Here is a 27,600-nt window from a genome sequence, read left to right as displayed (position 1 = left end):
AAAGATCTGATACTTCAGAATTTTTCAAAGTAAAGTCAGTCAGTATTGTCAAATGACCTAAATATTCAAAATACCACCAGATCATAACGTCTATATTCATTGGAAACAACAACATTGAATCCTCAAAAAATTATAAATACTCTATTACTTCATCAGTAGTTTCCTATTTCGAAATGCAACCTGACTCATGCAGAAACAAATGCTAAATACGAATCCAGATAACTGTGTTTTAACCAATATCTTGCAGAAAGATCATGATTAGTTCTTTAAGTCATCAAGTAAAATAACCCATACATATTTCAATAATGTACCTGTGATGCAGCCTACAAATGACCTTATTTGCCAATCATTATAGCCCAGTACATCAAATTTTTGATTTTAGCTACACAAAACTGTACATTCTACAGTTGCAGTGATGGTTTACAAGAAACTAGGTACGACAAATACATCTGGCAAGTGACAACCAAAGCTTCGTTAGCTGCAAATTGACTAGCAACGCTAAATGGCAAAGCAAAAAGAAGAAACAATAGCTAGTGAAGATTATCAATTTGCTGCAGTTCATTTTTATCCATGAATTCCCACATCATAAGAATAGCATGCACCAATTTAACCAGTTTCAAACATGTCAAACACCTCATGTTGAGTGGCCCACAACTATTTACAGAACAGCAGACTTAATTACCACCCAAAACTTGCATCTGCTAACTGAAACGGTATTAGCCCCACTCTCAAGCTTGTTACCAAGGAGACTTAACAACAAACTTATGAATAATTTAAGAATGCAGGTGGCTTTTTAAAATATTGCAGATTCTGACCAGTTTTCAAAGAGTAGCTACCAGATGAAAAATGGACAGGACTGTTTCATGTTTGTCACATGCCACGTAACCAATTTCAACAAAAAACGATTTACATATTTTATTGCACAATAGTTCATTTTGAAACCTGTAGAAAAGATGAGTATCGTGTTGAACTGAAATCCCATTTTATCACTTCTTACTTATCCCTACTTTTACTGGCAAATTGAAAGTGGCATTAATAGGATTGCACCGTAGTAGCACGGCAGCAAGCCAGTTTAGTGAAGAAGCAGTAGAGTCAAACACATAATTATATTAAATTAGATTCCTGTACCAATGCTTTTTGCATCATTATTTAATCCAAGCAAGTATCTATCAAATGGAAATAGAACTACAAGCACTGTCCATTTAAACAACTGAACTGGCTGTAACCAAGATGCCAGAACCAAGGAAGATCTTATTCTTCTTTCACATGGTGATTTACTATATGTTACAAGTAATTACATTTTTGATACAACTCAGTTAGCCTTTCACAAAATTGAAGAATCGCATGCAGTTGAATGATGAAGACCTTTAACAAAAGGAGTCAACTACAATATATAGCATTTTTCAGAAACCATTACTATAAAAATCTAATAATATGTAGGGGCATAGAAGCTGAAAGTTAATATTGTATAAAGCAAATGTTTTCATGTAATTTTAGTGAGTACTCAACTTTATATAAAAAACTATAACTTTGAAGAACCAAAGCCCAAATAGAAAGGCAGTACCCATAGTAAACAGAATCAGGGAGTGAGCTGCCAGTTTATTAAAGCACCCACATTTAAAGGGAGAGCACAAATAGAAGAGCAGCATCAGCCTACTTTGTTTACTTTAATGGAAACTTCATTTTTTTGTAAAAACATTCCATTCTTTCTGTTCCCCCTCATTTGTTCTGGAATTTGTATTTTCAGAATCTGCAATGAAACATACTTTCAAGTCGGTTTTTGAGACTCTAATATTTTACAAATTTCTACATATTAATACAGAATTTACCAAACTCCCAAAGGCTTTTAAAAACTCTTTCACATTTTATTAATACTATAATGATGTTCAATACACAGCTTTTCTTTGTATAGTTTGAAAGATTAAATGAACTGTATTTGCAAAATCTTCATTAGGTCTGTCACATTATAATTGAAAAAATGGCAATAAAGTTCAAAAAGTATATAAAACCTCCAGAGGTTTTCCGAGGAAGGCAACCAAATTATTCAAATTTCACTTACCACACAAGTTATGTAAAAGAGCAATGCTACTTTAAGTGGAAATTGCACTACGTTGTCTCTATGGCTTGCTAAATCAAATTAAATATGAAAAACCTGATCAGCTAAAAAGCTCTGCTTTAAATAAATAATATCACTACAACATAATTTTCTAATCATTGCACATGCTTAAAGCATTAAATCGGTTTTTCAATTCTAGTAGAGAACATAGCAAAGATTTGGGAAGACCTATTTTACTAATAAAATTAATTTATGACATTTATTGTAATACTTAAGATGTTTTCTTTTTACACAACAGTAAATATATAACTTAAGTTTTACTTCAGTTCTATTGCAATCTCTTAGATAATCCTTCCACTTTATACCTCATGTATTTTATGTATTAATGGTTTACATCAATCGTGAGGCTACATACAGAAATTACATATCCCATTTGCCAGGGAGGTAACATTGCTACTGTCTAGCTTTTTAAAATTTAACCTCAGCATGTTGGCATCACTAGCACAGCCAGTATTTATTGTCCATCCCTGAGAAGGCTGTGGTCGACCTTCATACAAGTGCTTGCTCGGCCACTTCAAAGGACAATTAAGGATCAACCAGCTTTTTACTTCCAGATGTTTTAAATCGAATTCAAATTCTCAAACACTTATGGTGGTGTTCAAATTCACATTCACTGTTACGGAGAGATGGGGGGTTAACTTACACAGCACTAATTTCTCCTCTTACCACCTGTCCGTAAACAGAAAGGTGTTTTGATTTGTTTCCCTCTTTATAAGCAGTGGCATATTTCCCCAACTCCTCGGTTTTTGTGTGATCCAAATCTCTATTAATAACCCCACAGCAAACTCAAGATAGAATGAACTCAAAGGGTTAGTTTATTCGCATTCGAAATTCAAATTAGTTTATTCAAAATGCGCGAACGAGGATTCGCAATGTCACTTCCACATTCAAGACAGTAAAGAGAGGGATAGAGAAAAGAAGGTTTTATAGTACAGAGACTGCAGAGAAAATAAATATTGGTTCACCTGAGTCCCAGAGTCCAGAATCAAAGTCTAATGAGGTATACCTTCACAGAGGTCGGCAGTATAATTCATTTTTCCAGTGGAATTGACTTCAACGATGAGACAGGCACACAGGGGTGAATCAGTTTTGTAGGCGATGGCACAGAACTTTCAACCGAAGCAGCGTAGATGGGGCCAGGTGTTCAACCTGGGAAGAGCTCCTTGTCCATGAGGCTGCTAGTCAGATGTTAAAGAGCAGACTGGGCTATTCAGCTCAACAAGGCTATATTACCTTGTTCAACAAGCCAGAGACCTAGGCCACATGACCCCCACCTCGCTACCAGGTCTTCAACCAAGGATGTATATTTATCGTCTGGAATTTGGCTGAGCTTCAAAGGCTGCTAAACGTCCCAGCCATCATGAGTTGAAGGGAATATTTTAGGGGCCTTTATCTTAGGAGGCATTCTGTCTCCTGTGGGCTAGCTGGATTATCAAATGCACATGGCCTTTGTATAGCTCTCTTTAGGGTTGAGCTGTGCAGTCAACAGGTGATTGTTAGTGGCTCCTGAGGGATGACGAGGTGCAAGTTTTCTGAAACTGCAAAGTGGCTTCTTTTGTTCTAGGGTCACATAGACATAGGTTGAGTCGTTTTAAGGATCCTGTTTAGCCAAGGTTCAGCTTTAAAACTGTCCATCACAACTGGATTATCAGTCCAGGTTTTGGATTACCATTCTAGTTACATAACTATACTATCATGCCCCTTATTATCAATTAAATCTTCAAAGGGGTCAATGGTTTTCCAACATAAAAAGGTTGCAATTTAGCGTGCATTATAAAGACAAAATTAATAGTTATCCTAAAGGTAAGAGTGAATTTTGATACAATTTGTAACAAATGTCAGCAATTTGGTTTATGCCAAAACTGCTCACCAAATTGTAAGGGGATGAATTGATTATCAACTATAGTCAACTCTGAAATCTGGTCGTCAATCGTCCATTTTCTTCTGTGTTATAGCACACAGAAGTAATCAAGTTTGAGAAAAGCCCTGTATGCTTTCTTGGACAAACTGTCCAAAATACCAAACCTGCTTCCTTTACAGCTGTCCCAACCACCCGTCCCAGCAACCTCTTCCAGTTGCTGATCACTGTGTGCGCTAAGAAATACTTTGTGGCAATTAGTCCCAAGCTAGGCCTTCATAACACCGAACCTGTAAACTTTTCCTGCTGCCTTGGTGTATCTAAGATTATTTGTTTGGATTTACTTTCACAATCCCGTTAAATAGTTTATTTAACTACCATATGTTGTATGAGCTGGAACAAAATTGATTTCATTCTGAAACTCTGATACAGACTAACATACAGAGTACAATGTAATTTCTATTTTTGAGATGAGGTCAATAGGCAATGAATTAGAGCCTCAAGTTCAAAAGAAGACACTCATTTCTTGCTATATGTATAATTAATCCTGGAACTATAAGAGCAGAAAATTTGCACACATGGGATCAAATAGTTTCATTTGATATATTAAAGACAAAAGCTGAAATTTGCTTTAGTGGTAATTCCTAAAATTGAACAATTTTTGTGTCTCTATGATAATATACACAGCCACACTGTAATTTATACAGATGCAACTAATAACTATCCTCTTTTCGATTGGTGGGGGGAGGGGGGGGAAGTTAAGAGATAAACAAGGTTTGAGATTAACTTGGCACCAAGATAATATGCCTTCAATAGAAGGTTCTTAGAGTAGATTCTTAACGGTAGACTCCATGTGCTCAATTGCATGAGACTTGTACACAATGTAGATGAGTCATATATTGTTATGTAGGTGATTGGTCAAAAATAACTGAATCTAAACAATATTTTCAAACCCTTTCATTACACCTAGAAATCATAAATGCAAAATGAAACTGGCCCATCTCATGTGGCCTCCTTTCCAACAGAAGGCATTTGTTAAATATTTTTCAATATTACAAATCACTTTATGCTATCAAGGGCATCTAAGAATTTAGGACTGAAAAAGTTATTTAAAAATCATAAAAACACAACCCCAAAGTGTTACTTCAAAACTGAAACAAAGTTACAAATACAAGGTTAGTTTATTACATAAATCTACCCACCATGATATTTTAAAGAAAAAAATGAATTTCTAAATTAATCCAGGGCATTTTGACTTCTGTTATATTTAATTGAATTCTTCAAGCCTTAAGAATTCAGTGCTAACCGTGCAAAGAAAAACAATTAAAAATAATCATTTGATTAAGACTTGAATAAAAATTTAAATATATAGGACTATATCTTGCGTCTTCACACACATTGTTAGTGTTCTGTCAATTTTTTTCATTATAAATTCTTTTGACTGTATTTATAATGGAAACCATCCATGTAAACTTATAATATTACATAATCTGGCCATCAGGTGGTGCTGCATAATCATTCTCCCACAAAACAGAACAAATGCTCTGAAAAACTTTCCTCTCTTTCCCTCAGTAGCTGAACTTTCTAATGTCCAAATTAAGGGTATAAGTAAAAAATGTTTAATTTAATAAAAAAACTTTCACCACAACATGATTGAATATATCCACTGAATTGTCCATTAGGTCACTGAATGCTTGCATTTAAGTTATTACTTGAAAGCCACATCTGCTTACAAAATCCTGGGTTTGGACTTGATATTTTGTCCAGAGCTGTGATACTAAGAGCTGAATTTTGATTGTGCAATCTAAGAATGTGCCAAGCACCTAATTTGCCAAAGTGCATCAGGGATATTCAGTTATTTATATTGATGCAATTTTTTTTTAAGCTTCTCACAGTTTCTACACTTGTTTTTCCCAGATTATTTGATAAAGATTTAGGGAACAATTCAAAACCTTTGTTCAGGTGAAGTTTCTAATATTTATAGTTATAAATGGGGTCAAAAAGAGACAGTTAAAAACAAATCATTCATGGTATGTGGGTGTCACTAGCAAAGCCAGCATTTATTGCCCATCCGTAATTGCCTTGAGAAGGTAGTGCAAGTTGCCTTTTTGAACCGCTCCAGTTCATGTGGCGTACCCACAGAGCTGTTAGAGAGGAAGGCCCAGGATTTTGACCAAGTGATAATCAAGGAATGGAGATATATTTCCAAGTCTAGATGATGTGTCTTTTGGAGGTGTGTGGGCGGGGGGGGTGGGGTTCAAACTTGCACGTTGTGATGTTCCCATGTAGCTGTTGCCCTCGTCTTCTGGATGGTAAAAGCCCTGGGGAGTTGCTGCAATGCATCCCGTAGATAGTACACACAGAATTATGTTGTGCCAATGGTGGAGGAAGTGGACATTTTAGATGCTGGAGTGCCAATCAAGCAAGCTTCCTCTCCCTAGATGGTGTTGAGTTTCTTGAGTATTGTTGAAGCCGCACTCATCCAGACAGGTAGGGAGGATTCCATCATATTCCTGACTTGAGTCTTGAAGATGGTAGAGTTCGGTGAGTCACTCACTGCAGAATACCCAGCTTCTGACCTGCTCCTGTAGCCATTATAGACATGATGTTCTACTAATTTTATACACATTGTAGATTTGGTGTTCTTTAGAAATGTGCATTGTGAGAGAAGAGTGTGTCTTTCACTATCTTTGAATTCATTTTGGAAGAAAAATAGTATTTGTTGAATTTTAAAGCAAACTGGCTCTATTGTATCATGCAATTCTAATCTGCCTTATGTTGATAGTAAACATAAGCATTCAAATTAGTAAGTACAGGTAGAGACTGAGTGAGCACGATTGTATGAGACAGGCAGACAGTATCTTTCTTCATCTTAACTTGTGTTACTAAGAGCTATGTCTTGTGGTCCCAGTAGGCTCTCTGACTCTGGCAAACACTTTTTTGCTTCTGATTGAAGGGTGCTTTTCAATGTGTGTACCACCTTCAACCTTCGATGATGCCTCCTTCATCTCATGGTTTACTAAGATCAGCTGCAGCTCTTTGCAAATACACAACCCCAGCAGAGTAGGAACATAGGACTTAGCAGGAGACCATTCAACCCTTCGAGCCTCCTCCACCATTCAATAAGATGTTAGCTGATCTGGTTGTGGTCTCAACTCCACTTTGCAATCTGTCCCCCATAACCTTCGACTCCCTTGTCTGTCTAACTCTACCTTGAATAAATTCAATGACCCAGTCTCCACTGCTTTCTGGGGAACAGAATTCCATATACTAATGGCCCTTTGAAAGAAAAAATTCTCATCTCCATTTTAAATGGTGGACCTTATTCTTAAAATGTGTCCCCTGGTTCTGGTCTCCCCCAAAAGTGAAAATGTCCTCCCAGTATCCACCCTATCAAATCCCCTCAGAATCTTTTATGTTTCAATACAATCACCTCTCATTCTTCTGAACTCTATTGGGTATTGGCGCAACTGTTCATCCCTTCTTCATAAGATAAGCCCCTCATCCTAAGAATGATTCGAGTGAACATTCCGTGAACTGCTTCTAATGCAATTATATCTTTTTCTCAAGTAAGGAAACCAAAACTGTACACAGTACTCCAGATTGTGGTCTCAACAATGCCCTTAGAGCTGCAGTAAAACTTCCCTACTTTTATAGTACATAGGGAGAGCAAACAAAACTGAAGAATACACAATAAACAGGAGGATATTGAGAGGGGTAGAAGAAGTGAGAGAAATGGGAGTGCATGTCCACAGGTCCCTGGAGGTGACAGGACAGTTGGACAAGGCGGTGAAGAAAGCATATGAAATGCTTTCCTTTACTGGACAAGGTATTGAATACAAAAGCAGGGATGTAATGATGGAACTGTGTAAAACACTGATTAGGCCACAGCTGGAATTTTGTGTACAGTTCTGGTCACCACATAACAGGAAGGACATAATTGTTCTGGAGAGAGTACAGAGGAAATTTATTGCCAGGGCTTGAAAATTGCAGCTATGAGGAAAGAATAGAAAGGTTGGGGTTGTTTTCCTTACAATAGAGGCGGCTGAGGGGTGACTTAATTAAGATGCACAAGATTACGAGGGGCCTAGATAGAACAGATAGGAAAGACCTGTTCCCCCCTGGCAGAGAGGTCAATTACCAGGGGGCACAGATTTAAGGTGATTGGTCGAAGGATTAGAGGGGACAGGAGGAAGAACTTCTTACCTAGACGGTGGTGGGTGTCTGGAATTTGCTGCCTGGTTTGGTGGTGGAGGCAGAAACCCAAGACTCTTAAAAGGCACTTGGATCTGCAACTGAAGTGCTGTAACCTGCAAGGCTACAGACCAGGTGCTGGAAGGTGGGAATAGAATAGGCTGCTTTTTTTCTTCTCTTCTTCAGACGGCACAAACACAATGGGCTGAATGGCCTCTTTCTGTACCGTAACTTTTCTATGGTTCTATATTTCATTCCCCTTGCAATAACTGTCAACATTCCATTTGCCTTTATAATCACTTGCTGTACCTGCATACTAACCCTTTGCGATTCATACACCAGGACACCCAGATCTCTCTATGCCACCGAGTTCTGCAATTTGACAGCAATGTCTCTCCATTTAAATAGTATATTGCTTTTTTATTCTTCCTAGCAAAGTGGGCAAGTTCATATTTTCCCACATTATGCTTCATCTGCCGAACTTTCTCCCACTCACTTAACCTGTCAGACTTAACCATTTGCAGACTCTCTGTTTCTGTGACATAGAACACCTCTTTGCTTGTGTCCTCCTTGGATTTGGGTTGTTCCTAGCTGTTGAATCTCAGTTCCACTATATGTCGTCAGCATGGCATTGCTCGGTTTCAGAGCACCTTTTTTTGGGTACCCATTTTCTTTAAAATTTTCAGAAAAGATCTTCTGGGATCGTCTAAATGGAATGATGTCACTCGGTGCTCCAGTATCAAGCCTCAGCTTCAGATTTTTGGTTCTGAGCTTATTTCTCACCACCTTCCTGATCTGAATAGCAATGTGAATTTCTTTTCTCTGGGAATTGTCACATTCAGACATTTCATGCAATTGTGTGGTTCCTATGTCAATTGTATCCTCAAACTCATTGTCATCTTCCAGGGTATAGGTGTTTTGGTTTCATTTCCTTCACATTCGCCTCTGGTAACTCGTTTATCATCCTTTTTCTTTGTTCTGAACATCTTTTCCCAACGATTGGGCTTTCCACAAGTTCTGCAGTTTGATCCGTATGCAGGAAATTTCCTTCTGTCTGTTAAATATCCACAGCTCTTACACATCTTTCTCTGTCTGGTGTACATTCTTTTGTTGCTGTTTCACTGCATCAACCCTGCTGCCTTTCCCCTGCTTTAACTGAAGGCTAGCCTTTTGGGTAGTTAGTATCTTCAACTGTCTACTTCTGGCTTCATGTCCTCTGGTGTCTCCAGCCTGCGATATTGTGAATTTGTTCTGTCCAGGGATTTTTCTATTTCAGAGTGTGCAGAGCCCCAAATGAGCTGATCTACCAGCCCTTCGTCCATTTCTCTTCATTCTTGCTGGCTTATTCTCAATCTCATTAATTGTCAGCAGGTTGACTTGGTTCCTGCCTCAGGCTTTGAAATTCATTTTGGTGCATTTGATGGTTTGACTTTGGCTGGAGATGTGTGCTGAATTTCTGAAAAATTTTGTCTGGGTTGTTCCTCTTGCCCTCACTCATCTCCCAGCTATTAAACAAATCTAAACTTTTCTCTCCTGCCAACAAATGGATGTAGTTGATCCTCTCCTCTTCAGTAGTGCATTTTAGAAAACTACTGAATGTCAATTTATATTTTTGTTTAAACTTCTCAAATGCCTCCACAACATTATCAGCCTCCCAACTCAACCTGAGCTGGCAGGGTGTGTTCATTGCTGTGGCAGCGGCAATTTCATCTTTGTGCAATTCAGTCAGATTTGTCTCTCTCAGATATTAATTCTAGTTGATTGTTCTCAATCTAATTCAGCAGTAATCCATTTAAAATGTTTGGGTTTTACTCACAGACACATGCTGCCACCATGTTAGAACCTCAAGACCTATCAAAAGAAAGGTGAGCAACAAGGAATAGGTTTGTTAGTATTGGCTGGGGAACGATGTGGAATTGCCTGTCTGCCAACACTGCTATCTTTTTAAAGGATCTTGTTGTTTTACGATTGGTTCCTTGACACGTATGTGTTCCTATCTCCCTGCTGTAAGAAAATGTAAATATTCTGATTACTAACTTTAACAGCACACATGATAACAGAGCTTTCAAAATCTAATTCATTTGTACTTACTGTTACATTATTATATTCTTCCACTATGATTTAGAAATGATATGTTCATAAACATGCATACACAGAATCCAGAGTGCCACATCACGACTGTCTGTTTAGAGCTAACAATGAATCAATTCACAAAACATTGTATTTCTCAGGTCACACAATGAAGCTCCAGCATTTGAGTTTAAAAAGACCTATTCCTTTTAGCTCACCTCTCTGCTGATAGACAATAGAAATTCACCAGGGAGCCAAACATCACAGACACATGATTCATCTTCCAGATTTTGCTAAACTGTTGATTCCACCTTTATAGCAAATCCAGATTAAAGGATCTCCCCATGTTAAACTGCTGCAGCCCCACTTCAGTACTATCAAACGCCAGGGCCTTTATCCAAGTTTTGCCAAGCCCCAAAGTCATTCTGCAATGCTGCCAAAAACCCAAGGTAATTTCAGTTATAAAAATTGTAAGGAGTTAAACATCACAGGAATAAATATCCATTAATTATATTTTACAGAATAATGGATATGCAATTCAATTTCCAAAGCACCAGAATAAAATTCCAGAGTAATGGAATCGGGCTTAACTGGTCACTGTAAATCGGCAGCCTTGATGTTATGCCTTCATGGCTTTAACATCATAACTTATACACATGTCCTGGAGCACCATATCCGCTGACTTACCTTGACCAAGACCCCAGGAGATATATTTCAAATACAAGTCATGCAATGGTGTGCACTTGTTTTTGTCATCATTACTTCCTCTGTCGAGATTTTGTCATTCCTTTATCATACCTGCTTATAAATCTCAAGCTATCCATAATATATGCCTCTCAGTGCCAGAGCCAAAGGGTTGGATTTTAGAGCCGCTGCTGTTCCTCCCTGCCAGCTTAAAACGTCAGGTGGGAAAGGGGCATGATCTCAGCAGCTGCCCCACAGCAATTTCGCACTGGAAGCACTGTCAATTGCTTTAAGGTGAGACTTTCGCCCCTTTATGGGAGGAAGTCCTGCCTAGAGAGCCAATCAGATAGCTGGCAGCTCTGCAGTTCCAGCATACAAAGGAGCCCTGTTAAATCCAGGGTCAAGGGTCTCAGTGAGGAGGGAGAGGAGGGCCGAGGTGCCAGATTCAAGAGAGTGGGGGCATGATCTTGGGAAGGGAGGTGCTTTTGATGGCCCAGGGAACCTGCAAAGGAGGTCCTGCCCACCCTTGCCGAACACCAGCTCGTGCAATAAAGCTGACATACTTCCCACATGGCATAAGCCTCCACCTCCACCATGGATAAAACTCTGCCTGCAGCTAAACGAAGCCCTTAACCATTTAAGAGCCTCAACAGATCCAAGGGCTGGCTGATGCCTCCCCTGCCTCCATAAAATTTCACACAGTTAGGGGGCAGGTGGGACGGCCACCAGCTGGATCTTACGTGCCCTCTGCATTCAAATCCACCAGCAAAGGGGCATAAAATCCAGCCTGAGTAACTCAAACTTCATCTCCCAGCCACGTCCAGGACTATTCTTCTTGACATTAAATGGTAGCTATTTTGTAAACTTGCATTTTCTAGTTTTTAAAAAATTACTGGAACATACAGGTAATTTAACTTTTAAGTTTGAGACAAATTTCAATCAATCAGTTGGGAATTAAATGCGATCTAAATGCAGCTGTGTGTCAAGGGTATGCAGGGTTTCCAGTAGGTATTAAAAAATAAATGCAGTCTAATTTTTTTTAAAAATCAGCTTTCAGGAGAAGCACACCAGCAAGGACTTATTAATACGTCAATCCAGGCTCAATCTATTCCAACGGGCTTCAGGAGCAGCACAGTAACCAAAAATTAAATAAATAATAAATGTGGCCAGCAGATAATTGATTTAATAAGTCAATCCACCCTCAATACAAACGAGCGGGCTTTGGCAGAAGCAGACCAATTGGGAATTAATGAATTCAACATTCGTGTCCTGCATAAATGTATCGGGCGTTAGCAGAAGTGCAACAACAGTAAATTAGTGAATTAAATACATTTTGATAAATATATCTAATGCAGCTTCAGGTACAGGACATCATCAACAAATTAAACAAAATAAATAACAATGAATCAAGCCTCAGTGACAGCTCCACTGCTTTCAAGCATTCTTCTTATTTTTGGTCACAGCCATACTGTATCCACCTTATTATAAAACACAATTTTCTTGGATGGGAGATTTAACATTTAAAAAGACTAATCATTTTGTCTTCTACTTGGCATCAGGCATGCAAGTTTTTAAGTTGCACCAATTTGTCTTCAAATTTCATACTCATTCAAGTCTTTGTTACCCCTAGACTCGACTATTTCACTGCACTCACTGCTGGCTGGTCTCCCACATTCTATCCTGCATAAACTTGAGGTCATCCTAAACTCTGCTGCTGTGTCTTAACTTGCAGCAAATCCCGTTTCCCTATCAGCCCTGTGCTCGCTGACCTACACTGGCTCTTGGTTAAACAGCGTTTGAATTTAAAATTCTTATCCGTGTTTTCAATTCCCTCCATGGCCTTGCCCCTCCCTATCTCTAAATCCCCTCCAGGCCCACACCCCTGCAAGATATCTACGCTCCTCTAATTCTGGCCTCTTGTACATCCCCAATTTGAATTGCTCCACCAGTGATAGCCATGCCTTCAATTGCCTAGGGTCCCAAGCTCTGGAATACCCTCCTTACATCTCTCCACCTCGCTTTCCTCCTTTGAGACACTCCTTAAAGTTTTTGGTCATCTGACCGAATATCTCATTATGTGGCTCAGTGCCATATTTTATGATACTCCTGTGAAGCACCTTGGGATGTTTCATTACATTAAAGGCATTATATAAACATAAGTTGTTTTACTCATTAAAAATAGTAACAAATCACAAAAGAAGTGCAGAATGTATCATTCAGCAAGTGGTGAGCATGAATGAAAACCAGTGTCAGAAGTAATAAAGACAATCTGACTTTTTCAATGCATAAAGCAACGATCAAGAAAGAAATACAATTCTTTTCAAAGATAGCTTTGAAATCAGAATCATGTACACTCTATATTAGCTGTGGTTCTTCAAATACAAGAGCAGAGAGATAACCAACAGACATAGCTAAAGAGAAAACCAGCTATTGGAAAGCTAGGAACAATTCAGAAGCAAGTCTCATTCTCTAATGTATTTCATTCGGCTGTCTCTCTCTCATTTGTTTATAATGTGAATTAAAAACATTGTTCACATTAACAAAAGTTCTGAAAGGACTATATCACCTTGTGAATAAAGTCCTGATTTAAACATGCATGTTTAGGTAGAATAGATAACATATAGTACTGTTGGATATACTTGATAAATGTTAAGCTTCACATATTTCTTAACTTCATTCTAATAATTCATATCTTATGGACACTAAAAGTAAACCCATATTATATGCAGAGATTTATTTATATATCTCCAATTTCAGGCAATAAGAAAAAAAACTCTTCAGAAAAAAAAGCATCTTTTCTATTTCCTGGGGAAATCCCATACAAACTGCTTTCCATTTTTTCCTCAGTGGGAGTGTACACTTTCCCCAACCAAACCCTCCCCTTGCCCACACTATAACCTCTAATTAATCTTAAGCAAAATATAGGGCTAACTCAGTGAGAACAGCAATCCACAAAGAATGCAAAACATTCATAAAGGCTGATGCTTTCTGATTAAATGAGTCTTCTAACGTCTGGCTTAAAATCAGTCTAGTAAGTGTGTCAAGAAATAAAGTTAGTAAAAAAAACCTCAAAGATGAAACATGTTGCAATACAAAAACCGAAGTTCCTACCGGGCATAAGGGGAAATGATGGAAACTGAACTGAAGAATTTCTGTGACAATTTCGCAAATATTTTAGTATTTGAAATGCAAATTGAAAATTTAAGGACTGGAAAGGCTTTTATTGTAAAACACTTAACACCATAACTATTTTTTAAGACTATTACAATCAATTATTTTAAGTTAAAATACTTTCAACAGATATTGTCATTTTTTTTAAAAGAATATTTTGTGGTTAACAGTGAATTATCAATTCCCTGTCTACCTTGTGCCAAGATCAGATAGGCCAAAATAGGATGGCATCTAGGATGGCACTTCACACCAAACCAAGCACCAACAGAAATCAGAAGTAACTTTACAAAGCTTTATCTTCTAAGAGCTTTCACGGTTGGTGGTTGGTCACATGCCTCAGAAGACCAAGTGGTTTGTATAGAGTTACATTAAAGCAACAGTCTTTAGAGAGAACAGACTTCATGGCACAATGGCCTTTTCTCATGTTTTTATCAGCTACACAGTACTATTTGAAATCAATTGAATCATACTTGAATTGAGTTCTGATGAAGAGTCACACAGACTTGAAACGGTAACTGTCTTCCTCTCCACAGATGCTGTCAGACCTGCTGAGTTTTTCCAGCAAATTTTGTTTTTGTCTACTTGAAATCAATGTCAACAAGTTTCATACAACCAAGATTCAGAAAACTACATCTGAACAGAAAAATTCCAATCTATTTGCATTTTAATTTGAGATAATCTATTTATTGATTATAAGTGAGTTCTTTAAAATTAACTTGCTACTCATGAAGTACTAAGCAGTTTGCTTTCTAAAAATGCCTATCTAATTAAATAGAACATTTTAAAATGGTCTTTTCTAATTTTTGATTTGCCTTTCACTATCACATTTCATTTGAAGCATGCAAAGTATGAACATTTGTTCCACTGCATATCATTAAAGTTTACTATTTTTGTAAAACATATAAACATACACTTCCTTAAAACAGTTTCTCATGGTAATCTTTCAAGAATTCAGTACTCATAGTCCCCAGGGGAAGTAGAATTTAAGCAGTGCCAAAGCTTAGAATATTTTTTTGTAACGATAGAATAATTCTAAGATACTTGTCTTTGACAATCACAAAACAAGCTGCATTGCAAGCACCAAGGGATAGAATGGGGATGTCTAGCAGGTGCTGTAGTTTATCACAAAACCATCTAAAATAATTGGAAGTGACAACCAGTAGCACCACAAATGATTTATTAGTCTTTCACTCAGCTTCCTCGGGGCCAGAATAAATAATTTACTGAGTCAGTGTCTTCAAATCATTAATTCTTCTCTTATGGATCCAAAATGCATTAAACTCTGGTGGGTATTTCATGGCATTAAAATACAATACAAAGGGATTTTTTTCCCCCACTTAACAGTATCTAAAGGTTAAGTAGTCACACCAAAAGCACAAAATATTCTATACAATATTCTATCAATGTATTAATATAGCCACCTGGAAAGCTGCCAATTTCATTGACGCTGATGATGCTGAGGAAAATATGCTGCTGTTCCTGATTAGCTTTAAATAATTCTGCATCAAAAGCTGTGGAAATAGTGCGATTAGTACAGCAAAGCTTCTCACTTGCTTAAAAATCTATATTTAAGAAATAGGCCCAGAGCGCAAAAATTCACTCTCATTTTCAGTTTTGTCTTTTATATTGTATATTTGAAACATTCACATTTGAAATTGGAAAAGTTACACAGGCTTAAAGATCTAATCAAATAAAACAATTTGATTTTAGCAATTAAGACTCAGATTCACTGAATTTTAATTTGAGATAATCTATTTATCGATTTTGGAAAAGCCACACACGGTGCATATGTGCATCAGCACCCACTGCATGTCACTTACGAATAACTACACCCAAAAGCTAGAACTGAAGCCAACCCGTGTGTTTTGCAGCAATCTCTTTGGTAGTAATATGGCTTCAAAATTAATTTTATAGCCTTCAAATCAGCTGAAGCAATATCCCATCTTACTGTTAAAATTAGGTGAGAAGAAATATTAGCCTAGAAAATGAAACATTTGTGCAGATCTTTTATCATCAACATTAGGTACCTTCAACCAGACTTAGGTGGTGAGCTGGCAAATATGGCTACAGAAACTTGTATACCTTAGGTTTTAACTTTTGAAAATTTGAGACACACAAATATTATTACAAAAAACAAAGAAATATTTAGAAAAGGAATTATGTTTGAGGAAGTCACTCTCCTGAGCAGCTTTTAAATATTGAACCTTAAGAGCGGATTTTAAATTCGTCTTTCAGAAACAAACCTAAGCAAAAGCCACATCTTTGACATAGCAATCTGAGAAGAATTTCTCCACATTATTTTTCAAAATTAGCTTTCAGCTTTTTACAAATTTGCTTAGGCTGGTAGAAATGTAGGATAGAAATAAGTTTTTCAAGTGTAATGTAAGAATGGCATTTAAAATAATTGTTTACTCAACTGGGCTTCCTGCAAGATGTCTAGTTTGAACTTCTGTCTCAACCTACATTCACAATCTTACTTCTCATAGGATTAATGGTAGCATTAAGAAGAAAGGAGAAAACATTACAATTTATATTGAATTGTAACCCTTAGCACAATACCAATAAGTCTACTTGTGCTGTCAAATTCTACTTGTGTGGGCTGCTAATGTGTCTGAAACACTTTCTGTTTTAAAAGCAGAGAATCCTTGCAGCTCACCAAACCTGCTCTAACTAGGGTCTATGATTATTCTATGATGAATATGCCACTTCTGCACACCCCTCCCCTACCCACAAATAATAACTGCTCATTGGCTACTTTAACAAACATGGGGGACTCCTTACCTTACCTCGCTGTTTAAGTTCAATAGCTTGCTCACTTTAACCTCTTCAGAATCTTTGATTATTTTAAAGACTTATTTTTATATGATATCTCCCATAGGCTCTCTTTCTGGTTAAAAAACTTGTTGTTTGAGCCTATTCTCATAATTCAGTCTGCCAAGATTTGGAATCATCCTTCCCTAAACCTATTCTAATTCAATATTGTTTTTGAGTTAGACTGCTAAGAACTGTACCCTATACTGTAGAACCGATGTTCCTATTCATCTGCTTAACAGCTTGTTCTGAATTGCAATTCAACATTTTCCAAATGCATGCCAGTAACCGATTTGCCTCACTGATGCTTCACATTAAACTAATCTTTTCACAATATGACCAATAATAATTTGCGTTCAGCCTTTATCAACAAATATCACTTCAGTTGTTGCCCTGATTCAGATTTCAGAAATCTTTCATTTCATCATAGAGTGGTTACAACACAGAAGAAGCTATTCAGCCCTTCAAGCCTGTGCCTTACAAACTAAGTGAATCACTGATCATCAATATCTTGGAGAGCAGAAACTTAACTGGACCAGCCATAAAATACTATGGCTACAAAAGCAGATCAGAGGCTGGGAATTCTGTAGTAAGTAGCTTGCCTTCTGACTCTCCAAAGCCTGTGCCTGATCTACAGGGCACAAGTCAGGAGTGTGATGGAATAATCTCCACTTGTCTGGATGAGTGCAGCTTGAACAATACTCAAGAAGCTCGACACCACCCAGGAGAAAGCAGCCCACTTGATTGGCAATTATTTTCATGCTGAGGCTCATAAGCATATGGAATGCTTTTCCACAAGTGGGAACATTAAATCATTTAAAAGGGGATTAAAAAAGTAGTTCAGAAGACTACAAAAGAATACAAGGAAAGGGGCTGGAAATGGAACTGTGGGTAGTTTCAGTTGAAATGCTCGCACCAGGCAGGTGAATATATCCTGATCCATTGCTTACCTAACCTGAGAGTGTTGGTTCTAGGCACTGGATGCAAAATTGACACTATATTTCATTCAGCAGAATGAAAGTAAATCCGAGGTTCTGCCTCCGCCCATAGCTGAAGAATGGACAGGACCTTGATTTTGGCAACATTGCAACAGTGGTTATATTTCAAAAATACATTAGCTGAGAATCACTTCCAAATGTCCTGAGAATATAACGGGTTTCATATAACTGCAAGTTCTTTCTTTCCTTCAGGTGGATCTTAAAGATCTCTTGGAACAACTTAAAAAAAGAGCAATGAGTTCTCCCATTGTCCGAGCCAACATTCCCTGTTCAATCAAAACTACATAAGTAGATCAACTGGTCATTTACCCAATGCAGTTTGCGGATCTTGTGATATGCACATTGGTTGTGGTAACTGACTACAACAGTTACTCCATTTAAAAGTAATTCATTGTAAATGCAGCACTTTGTGATGTTTATGAAAGATATGATACGGAATATCAATACATCTTTTTTCTGATATCCCACCCTTTGATCAGAAAATAAGTTACTTCCCTCCAGAAATATATAAGCAGCTTGATTAATTATTGTTCTAGAAAACATACAAGCTTTTCAAAAGGCTTCAACTCTACGAAGCAAGAATTCAGCAGCTTCAGATTAAGCAGAATGGTTTTAGCTGACATGAGGATAATAACCAGCTATTTAAAAATATTACCTAGATCAGGCTGGAATGAGCCCTATGAAATAATGAAAGCTCTATGGAGAACTGGTTGTTATATTTTGACTAAAATCAACCCAACTTTCAGAATCCACTCATCGAGGTGCCATCTTAAATTACATGAAAATAGCTCCTCACCCACTTCTCAAATTTATGGCCTCGGGATTAGTAAACCAAGTTCATCTTGTTTGGCAGAACAGGTGTAACCTGGTGTTGATGCGTTCCACTAAAATGGATATTTTAAATTCAAGAACTTATATTTATATAGAAACTCAATTGTATTAAAACATCAAGGCATTTCACAGGACCGTTATCAAATAGGGTTGGGGGGGCGGGGTTGGTGATGTGAGTGGAGAGCAATGGGATGAAATGATCAGAAATGGCCCTGCAATTGGCACACAAGGTGGAAAGGTCAAAGGTGTGGGTGTGAATGTGGTTGCAGAGTTTATATGGCGGGGCTAATTAAGGGAGGCTAGGAGGGCAGTGAATTCACAGAAGTGAGAGCATGATGAATTGAGCTGGATGTTGAAATCACTGAGGATGAGAAGTTGCTTATTGCAGAGACCGAGGGAGGAAAGCTGTGAAGATATTTTGGTCAGTACATTTTTATGATATTTGAGTGGGCAGCAGAGAGCAAGATTTTAAATGAGAGGAGGCAGAAGTGGAAAAAGGTGAGATGCTCAAAGGAGGAAGAGAAGGTGCCAGAGAGAGGCATGAGCCAAAGTGTGATTTGGTGATAAGAACCATACCACCTCGAAGGTCTGAGTGAGGGCACGTGGTGAAAGTTATACCCAGGCAGAGGGGCTTCATTTAGGGGGAGGGTACCATCACTCCTCAGCTAGAAGTCCAATAAGGCCACGATATCGTGCAATAATCCATAATAAGCAAAGGTCATCATGTAGATAAAGAGCCAAAGATTAGTCAGGAATGAGGAATTTCAGTTATGTGGAGAAGCTGAGATTGTTCTCATTAGAGCAGATGGAGCTGAGAAGATCTTATAGTGACGTTCCAAGGTTATGAGGACATCGAAATGAATATTTAAAGGGTTTGTTGCAGATTTGTAGATCCAGTTCACCAGGTCACTTCAAGAAACAGAATTTGAGCTGGTACTTTTTAATTACTTTGCATTTTAGAATTTATTGCCTCTGCCACTGAAAGTGGGCAAAGGTAATGTTTTCATCCCTGTTTGTTTATTTGTCTGTAAACAATATCTCTCTCAAACTAAAAGATGGGTTTCAACGAAACCTGGTAGGGTATGGCCCAAGGAAGAACTGATTAGTTTTTGGCCAAGGTGCAGATCCTGTAATTTTTTTTAAAAAAAAGATCTATCCGCCAACATTGGGAGATACGACAAATTGACTCCTTTCAAAATGTTGTGTTGTTCGATTTAGAACACTGTTGATTGCTTTAGAATGTTGTGGATTGCCTCAGCAGCTCTGGTGGAATTTGTCACAGCTGTCAAAATGCGAGCAGAGTTTTCAGAGCAGGTTGTTGTCCTTAAGCCTCCTCAGTGAGATGGAAGCTCTTGATAAAAATATTTCTTTTTTCATCTTTGTAGTCACAGAGCATCAGCAAGGCAGGGAAAAGCCTCAAGGAAGAGCTGTATAATTGTAATAACGTTGAGTTAACACAGCATGGTGGTGATGTGCTCTAGGGTGCCCTTTTCATTGATTTGCGATCACTTTATTCAAACAAACTTTTTTAAAAATGAAAACTGAAATCCAATGGCTTCGGAGATATGAGTATTTTTTATGACCTAAGCTGCAGCGATACAATATAACTAATGGAATATTGGGTGTGAGGTGGAACTGAAGTACCGCAATAGTACAGTTTCTTGTGATAGATTTAAAATTGTTCAAAAGGAGATGTAAACTCTGATGGTGTAACGTTTATTTTCTGGTGTGGCAAAGAGCATGGCCTTGGGGAATTTTAATTTCTAAAACTTTTCGGTACAGTGTTCAGCACTTTTGTGTGTGCTGTGATTCAGCACAACAATTGCCCAAGCCACAAGTGACTTACTTTTTGCACTATCAGGTGATACTCAGTAGATAGAACAACTAGCATTTACAGAGCACCTTCAAAGTAGTAAAAAGTTCCAATGTGCCTCACAAGAACGTTATTAAACAAATTTTGACACCAAACCACATAAGGGGATATTAGGGCAGATGACCAAAAGCTTGGTCAAAGAGCTAAGTTTTAAGGAGCCTCCTAAAGGAGGATAGAGAGCTTAGGGTCTTGGCAGCTGAAGGTACAGCCACCAATGTTGGAGCAATTAAAATTGGGGATGCTCAGATGGTCAGAATTGGAGGAGTGCAGATACCTCTTACAGTTGTAGGGCTGGAGGAGGTTAGTCAAAAGGAGAGGATTTGAAATCAAGGATAAGAAAATTTAAAATCAAGGTATGCTTAAATGGGACCCAATGTAAGTTAACGACCACAGGAGTGATAAGCGAAGGAGAAGTGGTGCGAGTTAAGAAGCAAGCAGCAGAGTTTTCAATGAGCTTATATTTTTGGAAGGTGGAAGAAGTGAATCCATCCTGGAGTTCTGTTATGAGACAGCCTTTGGTAAAGCTGAGTTGTTTAAAAATTCCAGAGGGAAGCATTAAACAACTGTCATAACCTATATTTTAAAGTGGTATGTTCGAGATGCAACTCTAAATTCAGGAATCAGACCACCAGTTCTCGAGAGGTTATATATTAAACAAAATGAAACTTTTTTAAAATTTACACAAGTTAAATATATACACATGGCTACAAATTACTATCATAACTTTTAACAAATTCCCAAACTAATCTCCATTAAGGCAACAACAACCCATAGATTTTTAAGCAGACACCAGGCAAAGCATTTTCACCTTACAAATTCAAATGAGGTTCCTTTCACTTTGGTTCCTTGCAGACACAGTGGTAGGCTTACAGGCTTTGATCTTACATTGTCTCTGCCCTACACTCTCAAAACTGCTGAAGCTATACCTAGCAAAGCTCATTAAATCTAAATTCTCATTGAATCACTAGCCTCTTTGAGCTCCACCTCTTCTAACAATAAAACTCCTTTCATAATACCAATTTTATTAATAATATAAACATGTTGCTTGGTCTCTGCTAGCTAGGTGCAAGATTTCACCCCATATCTCGAGTGCTCTGTTCAAAAAATGCAAATGCACTCTACCTCTCTTACATCTCAAAACTAGTACACATCAAAGCGCCCAGACCAGCTGGCTTTAATCCAATTAAGACACGCCCACAGTCTAAACCTCTATTTTAAAAGAAAAATACTTTCCAATAACATTATATACATTAACAGTTTCATGACAAGTTCCCAGGAATTGAAGGTGAATCTCCAGGCCACTGTTGGGAGCAACCCAGAAGGAAAATCACAAAGGCACTGAAAATATTCTCTCAGCACTAATAAAAATATTGGAAATGGGGATGAAAAAACTGTTTGATTGATGATCAAGGGACATCCAGTCAGGTAATAAAGTGTCTGTTCACTTTTCAATTGGTTGGGAAGATATTGGGCCTCGCAAATGGACAGGTTGGGCAACCAATGGGGAGAGTTTGGGGTGGCAGAGCAGTTGCAGGGAGAAGCACATGTGAAGAAGCTTCCAGGAATACATCAAACCAGAGGAGGCAACTCTAATGTATGGAGGTACCATAGCCACTATATCAACCCACTCCTGGTCTGTCAAATATTCTACCTCCCATATATGTTGAAGGAAGAAACTCTGGAATATGTTGAGCATTTTCCACACCTTGGCAGCCACCTCTCTCAAAAGACTACCACTGGCAAGATCAAACATCGGTCAGCTGCGCCAATTCAGCCTTCCACAATCTAAGGTGAGTGTTTGACAATAAAGGTCTCTGCAAGTCAACAAAAGTCCTAGCATACAGAGCAACTGTTGGCACCAAGTTCCTGTACTGCAGTGAGACCTGGACTATGCATCAGTGACACATAAGTGTGCCAGAGAAATGCCATTAGCAATGCCTCCAACACATCCTCTGAATTCAATGGGAGGACTGTCAAACAATCACTAGTGTCCTTTCTGAAGCCAGCTCCACAAGCATTCAGGCAAAATTTCTGCAAAATCAACTTCAATGGACTAGACACCATGTCCAGATGGCCAAAAACCATCTCCCCTACCAGGACCTGTTCTCTCAGCTTTCAAATGGCCAATATGACAGGGGAGGGCAAAGAAAACACTTCAAAGACACTCTGAAGCTCTCCTTGAAGAGCAGCAGCATTGATCTTAATGACTGAGAGGAGCTTGCTACCCATCGTTCAGAATGGTGGCAACTTACCCATCAAACTGCATCATGCTTTAAATCCCAACATCTTAATGATGAAGCAGAGCGGTGGCAGGGAAGAGAAAGAAGCAAATCTTGCACTCCGGATCCCAGCACCTCATAGGACACCCTGTTCCCAAAGATATACGAGTCAAGAATCGGCCTGCTCAGTCACAAGATGACCCATGGCAAAAACTCGCAATGATGAGTAGACAGTCAGCCTGAAATTGAGGGGCAGCCAATGACAACGGGAGTGCAAAAAAATATTAATTGAGCCATGGCTGATATAGCTAAAGTGCAATCTGTTCCTATTTATACTCTTTCGAGTTATCAACAGTCACAGGTTGCAACTCTTTGAGTACAATCACAGTTCTTGGTTTTCCAGGAGTGGGACATGAACCCACAACCCTCTGATTCAAAGGTGAGGGTGCTATGAACTGAGCCACAGCTGACACCTCCTGTTCCTATTTATAGCAGCACCGAATGAAGCCTCAGTTAATACCCACCACCTGAATACAATTAAAAACAATTAATCTACAACTAATAGCATCTGCCCATCAGGTGGGCTTTAGCAATCCCGTGACATTATTTTGAAAAAGACATCCCTGGCGTTTTGGACAATACTTAACCATCAATTACTACAAAAAAACTATCTGGTCTTATAATTTTGGCTGTCACCATACCATTGCCAGAGAAAATGCAGAGGAGAGAAACAAGACCCAAGCCTCAAAAAAGACTTCCGAGAGAGCATCTTACAGATATACAGGACACTTAAAGAAGAAAAGGTAAAACAGAAGCAATGCTTTCAAACCATAAGCTTGATAAACCAGCATGTACCCTTTTATTAGAAAGCTCCACATTTCACTTGGAATGTTAGTACCACACATTTCAACTCCATTATGCATCACTATCTTCTCGTAAATAATGTAAAATATGTCAACAAAAACATATCAAAATCCATTACTGTTGTAGATGGTCTTGATTTAATAAATCAACTATATCTTTAAAGGAACTATGAAATAAATTGTAAAACAAAGCCTCACTAAAAAGGACTTTTTTTTCCCATGCATAATGTATGAGCTCATTGTCACGGCATCTGTTGGCTATATAATGCATTATCACAAACAATTTTGGGTGGCTTTTTCCATATTGAAGAATGCTTAAAATTGGGCATTCTGTTCATCCTATTTTACCAAATAAGTAAAGATTTATTGCCTTGCAGCTTTTTGAAAAAATAAAGCTTTAGATAGTTTTAGTACCAAACGTTCTGCACATAATAATTGCTTCATTTGTGGTTTTCGATAGAGACTTAATAAAACCTGCATTTTACAAAGGGTCAGCTCTCCTAGCTTCTTGTGTTGAAAGCCTTTGATTTTTTACATTCATTCAAGGGATGTGGGCTTCGCTGGCTGGGCCAGCATTTATTGCCCATCCCTAATTGCCCTCAAGTAGGTGGTGGTGAGCTGCCTTCTTGAACAGCTGCAGTCCATGTGCTGTAGGTACACCCACAGTGCTGTTAGGGAGGGAGGTCCAGGATTTTGACCCAGCGACAGTGAAGGGACAGCGATATATTTCCAAGTCAGGATGGTGAGTGACTTGGAGGGGAACCTCCAGGTGGTGGTGTTCCCACCTAAGTGCTGCACTTGTCCTTCTAGATGGGAGTGGTCGTGGGTTTGGAAGATGCTATAAGGAGGCTTGGTGAGTTTCTGCAGTGCATCTTGTAGATGATACACACTGCTGCCACTGTGCGTCGATGGTGGAGGGAGTTAATGTTTGTGGTTGGGGTGCCAATCAAGCAGGCTTTGTCCTGGGTGATGTCAAGCTTCTTGAGTGTTGTTGGAGCTGCACTCATCCAGGCAAGTGGGGAGTATTCCATCACACTCCTGACTTGTGCCTTGTAGATGGCGGGCAGGCTTTGGGGAGTCAGGTGGTGAGTTACTCAACGCTGGATTCCTAGCCTCTGACCTGCTCTTGTAGCCACAGTAGTTATATGGCTAGTCTAGTTCAGTTTCTAGTCAATGGTAGCCCCCAGGACTTTGACAGTGGGGCATTCAGCAATGGTAATGCCATTGAATATCATGGGGCAATGGTTAGATTCTCTGTTGTTGGAGATGATCATTGCCTGGCACTTGCATTCTTGTAGCTATTTTTTCTTTAACAAGAGTTTAATTCTTGTATACTTCAGTGAGGTGCCAGACAAAAAATATTAACACAAACCTTACTTAACCAAAGATCAAGCATTTTAACTATTTTCTGCAAAGAAAATGCCTGGTGGTGGATTCACTTAATAAATGCCATCAATTACTTTATTAAATATATATCTGCTGGGAAGACACATAGCATGGCAAAATCAACATTGCCAATCATTAGTCAAGAATAGTTTTGGAAAATAGTAGAAATTTACTTTAGGAAACAAGTTACTGTTCAGTCATCCAAGGGCAAAAAATATATAATCCTTTATTATACTTGAAGCACCTGCACTCAACTGAACAAACAAAAATATTTTCACAAAAGTTCAAAGTCTATCTAAGAGCACCTTAAAATCTTGAGGGAGAAATTTTCATTTAGCTAAAACTAGGCATTCTTTTCATTACGTTATAGCTGCCCAATTCAGAGTGTGTGCACGATTATTGTAGCATGGGCTTCCTTTGGATAGCACCAGTTGATCTCATATTTTACAGAACACTAATGAAAGGTCATCAACCTGAAACGTTAACTGTTTCTCTCTTCACAGATGCTGCCAGACCTGCTGAGTCCTTCCAGCATTTTCTGTTTTCACTTCAGATGGTCAGCATTCGCAGTATTTTCCTTTTGTACAAATTCATTCCCCCGAAAAGTCAAGCAGTGTTGCTTGTTATCTATATTATCCTCAATTACAATTCCTTCTCTAGGAAAAGGGCAGCATCTTTTTAAAATGAAAACCAGAATATTATTTCTCTTCAATTTTATTTTAATTTAAATTCAGAGGATATAAGGCAGAGAGAAGCTGGGATTGCTCTTCTTAGGAAAAAGGTTGAGAGGAAATTTGAAAGAAGTGTTCAAAATCATGAGGGATCTGGACAGCATAAATAGAGGTAAACAGTTCCCATTGGTGGAAGAGTCAAGAACCAGAGTACACAGACTCAAGGCAACTGGCAAAAGAATCAAACATGACATGAGAAAAACCATTTTCATGCAGTGACTTATGGTGATCTGGAATGCATTGCCTGAAAGGGGAGTGGGGGTAGATTCAATTGTGGCTTTCAAAAAGGGAATTATATATGTACTTCAAGGGAAAAATCTGCAGAGCTACAGGTAAAGGGGAGAACACCTGGTTGCAATGGTCTTGCAGAGAGCCAGCATGGACCCGACGGGCTGAATGGTCACCTCCTGTCCTGTAACAATTCTATGATTGAGTTGAGTGAGAAAAATTAAATTCTGAAAATAGGGAAGGAATTTTACACTTAAAGAATTAAATACATATGGAAAATATACATTTCTCATTCTTAAGATACAGCAAAGGTAAAAGAAAGGTAAAACTACTACTGGCATCCAAAATTCAGCTGGACGTTATATCTGAATGACAGAATACTAGAAGTTTTGATGGGCTGAAAAGTCTTCTTTTGTCCATGGCTTTTATTTTCTCTTCAAAGTATAATACAATCTAAAAAAAAAATTATACTACTTTTTTTTTACTTCCAATTGGCTTTTTTACCTTCAAAATTCTGTCCATCAAAGAAAGCAAATACAAATTAGAAATGGCTACAAAGGTCTTCAAAATCATGTATAAACTGAGCAACAGGTTAATGTCAATAGGGTAAAATAAGCAAAAGTTTGTAAAAATTTTACTTCTGTAGTCACACTCTAGTGTAGTAACACAGTTGGTCCAAAAGAAAACAAAATAGTTAATGACTAAATACAGATAGGATGATTAGCTTGCAAAAGGTTTACTTTAAAAGCAAGTGAATCAAGGACATTAAGAACTGGAGAGATCAAGACAATTAAGTTATGAAGAAAATGAACTGTGTTGATTTTGCAACCAGCAATATTTTTATCAAAACCGAAAATAGTTTTAGAAGGTAATGTAAGCAGCAACATATTCACATTTATTTCAAAATTCACCAAAATCTTCGGAAATTTCTGGCCCTTCTTTATTAATCTAACACACTACAATCAGAAATGAAATAAAACAGATACTGTAAAAGAACAAGTAAATTAGAGGCAAAATGGTTGAGAGTTTCATATATAGTATGACCACAGGCAATAAGTTAAAGTAATAAACTGTAGTAGGGGACATTTAATGAAACATATTTTAGCATTTAAGTTTCAAGAAGAATACTAAATTGACTACTTTATGTAGTGCAAGAATGGATCTGATGAGAGTTTACCTACTAAACAGATGCTGTACTAGACTGGTGCTATGCATGATTAAGTCAAATGCCTAGGCAGTTGGGTTAAATAGTCCTTCACTGAGGTTTTGAACAGACTGTAGGTGTTAATATTGCACATCTCTTCTGGCAAAGTGCTTAGAAGAGTACATGCACTGAAAGTGAAACATCTGAATCCGGAACAACAGACTAAGAGAAAAAGGCCAAATGAAAGAGTACAAGCTAAATGAGAAAAGAATGTTAACTCTGGGATTAGACTCTCATAAAAGAAACATGTTTTGAAAAGTCTAGTGAATACTCCCTTCTGTTGCAATTGCACACTGATATTTAAACAAACATTTTACTGCATGAGTCTGAGTGAGGTATGCACAAACTGAATTTATGACATGA

General features: G+C 38.1%; 1 protein-coding gene across 6 annotated transcripts in view; it reads right to left on the bottom strand.

The window, feature by feature from the left end:
- The window catches only part of tbc1d5 (TBC1 domain family, member 5), a 551,970-nt gene that overhangs the window by 499,877 nt on the left and 24,493 nt on the right, over positions 1 to 27,600 (bottom strand). Inside the window, exon 2 of one of the 6 annotated variants that reach the window (XM_078538527.1) lies at positions 1,658 to 1,750. The exons of the other annotated variants lie outside the window; for them this stretch is intronic. The gene's annotated coding sequence lies outside the window, so the exon portion shown is untranslated. The remainder of the gene's footprint in view (positions 1 to 1,657; positions 1,751 to 27,600) is intronic. 6 annotated transcript variants of the gene reach the window in all.

The sequence above is a fragment of the Cetorhinus maximus genome, chromosome 3, assembly GCF_964194155.1.
Source record: "Cetorhinus maximus chromosome 3, sCetMax3.hap1.1, whole genome shotgun sequence".
NCBI classification, from domain to species: domain Eukaryota; kingdom Metazoa; phylum Chordata; class Chondrichthyes; order Lamniformes; family Cetorhinidae; genus Cetorhinus; species Cetorhinus maximus.
The sequence above is the reverse complement of the archived record's forward strand: the minus strand, read 5'-3'. Positions and strand labels throughout refer to the sequence as shown.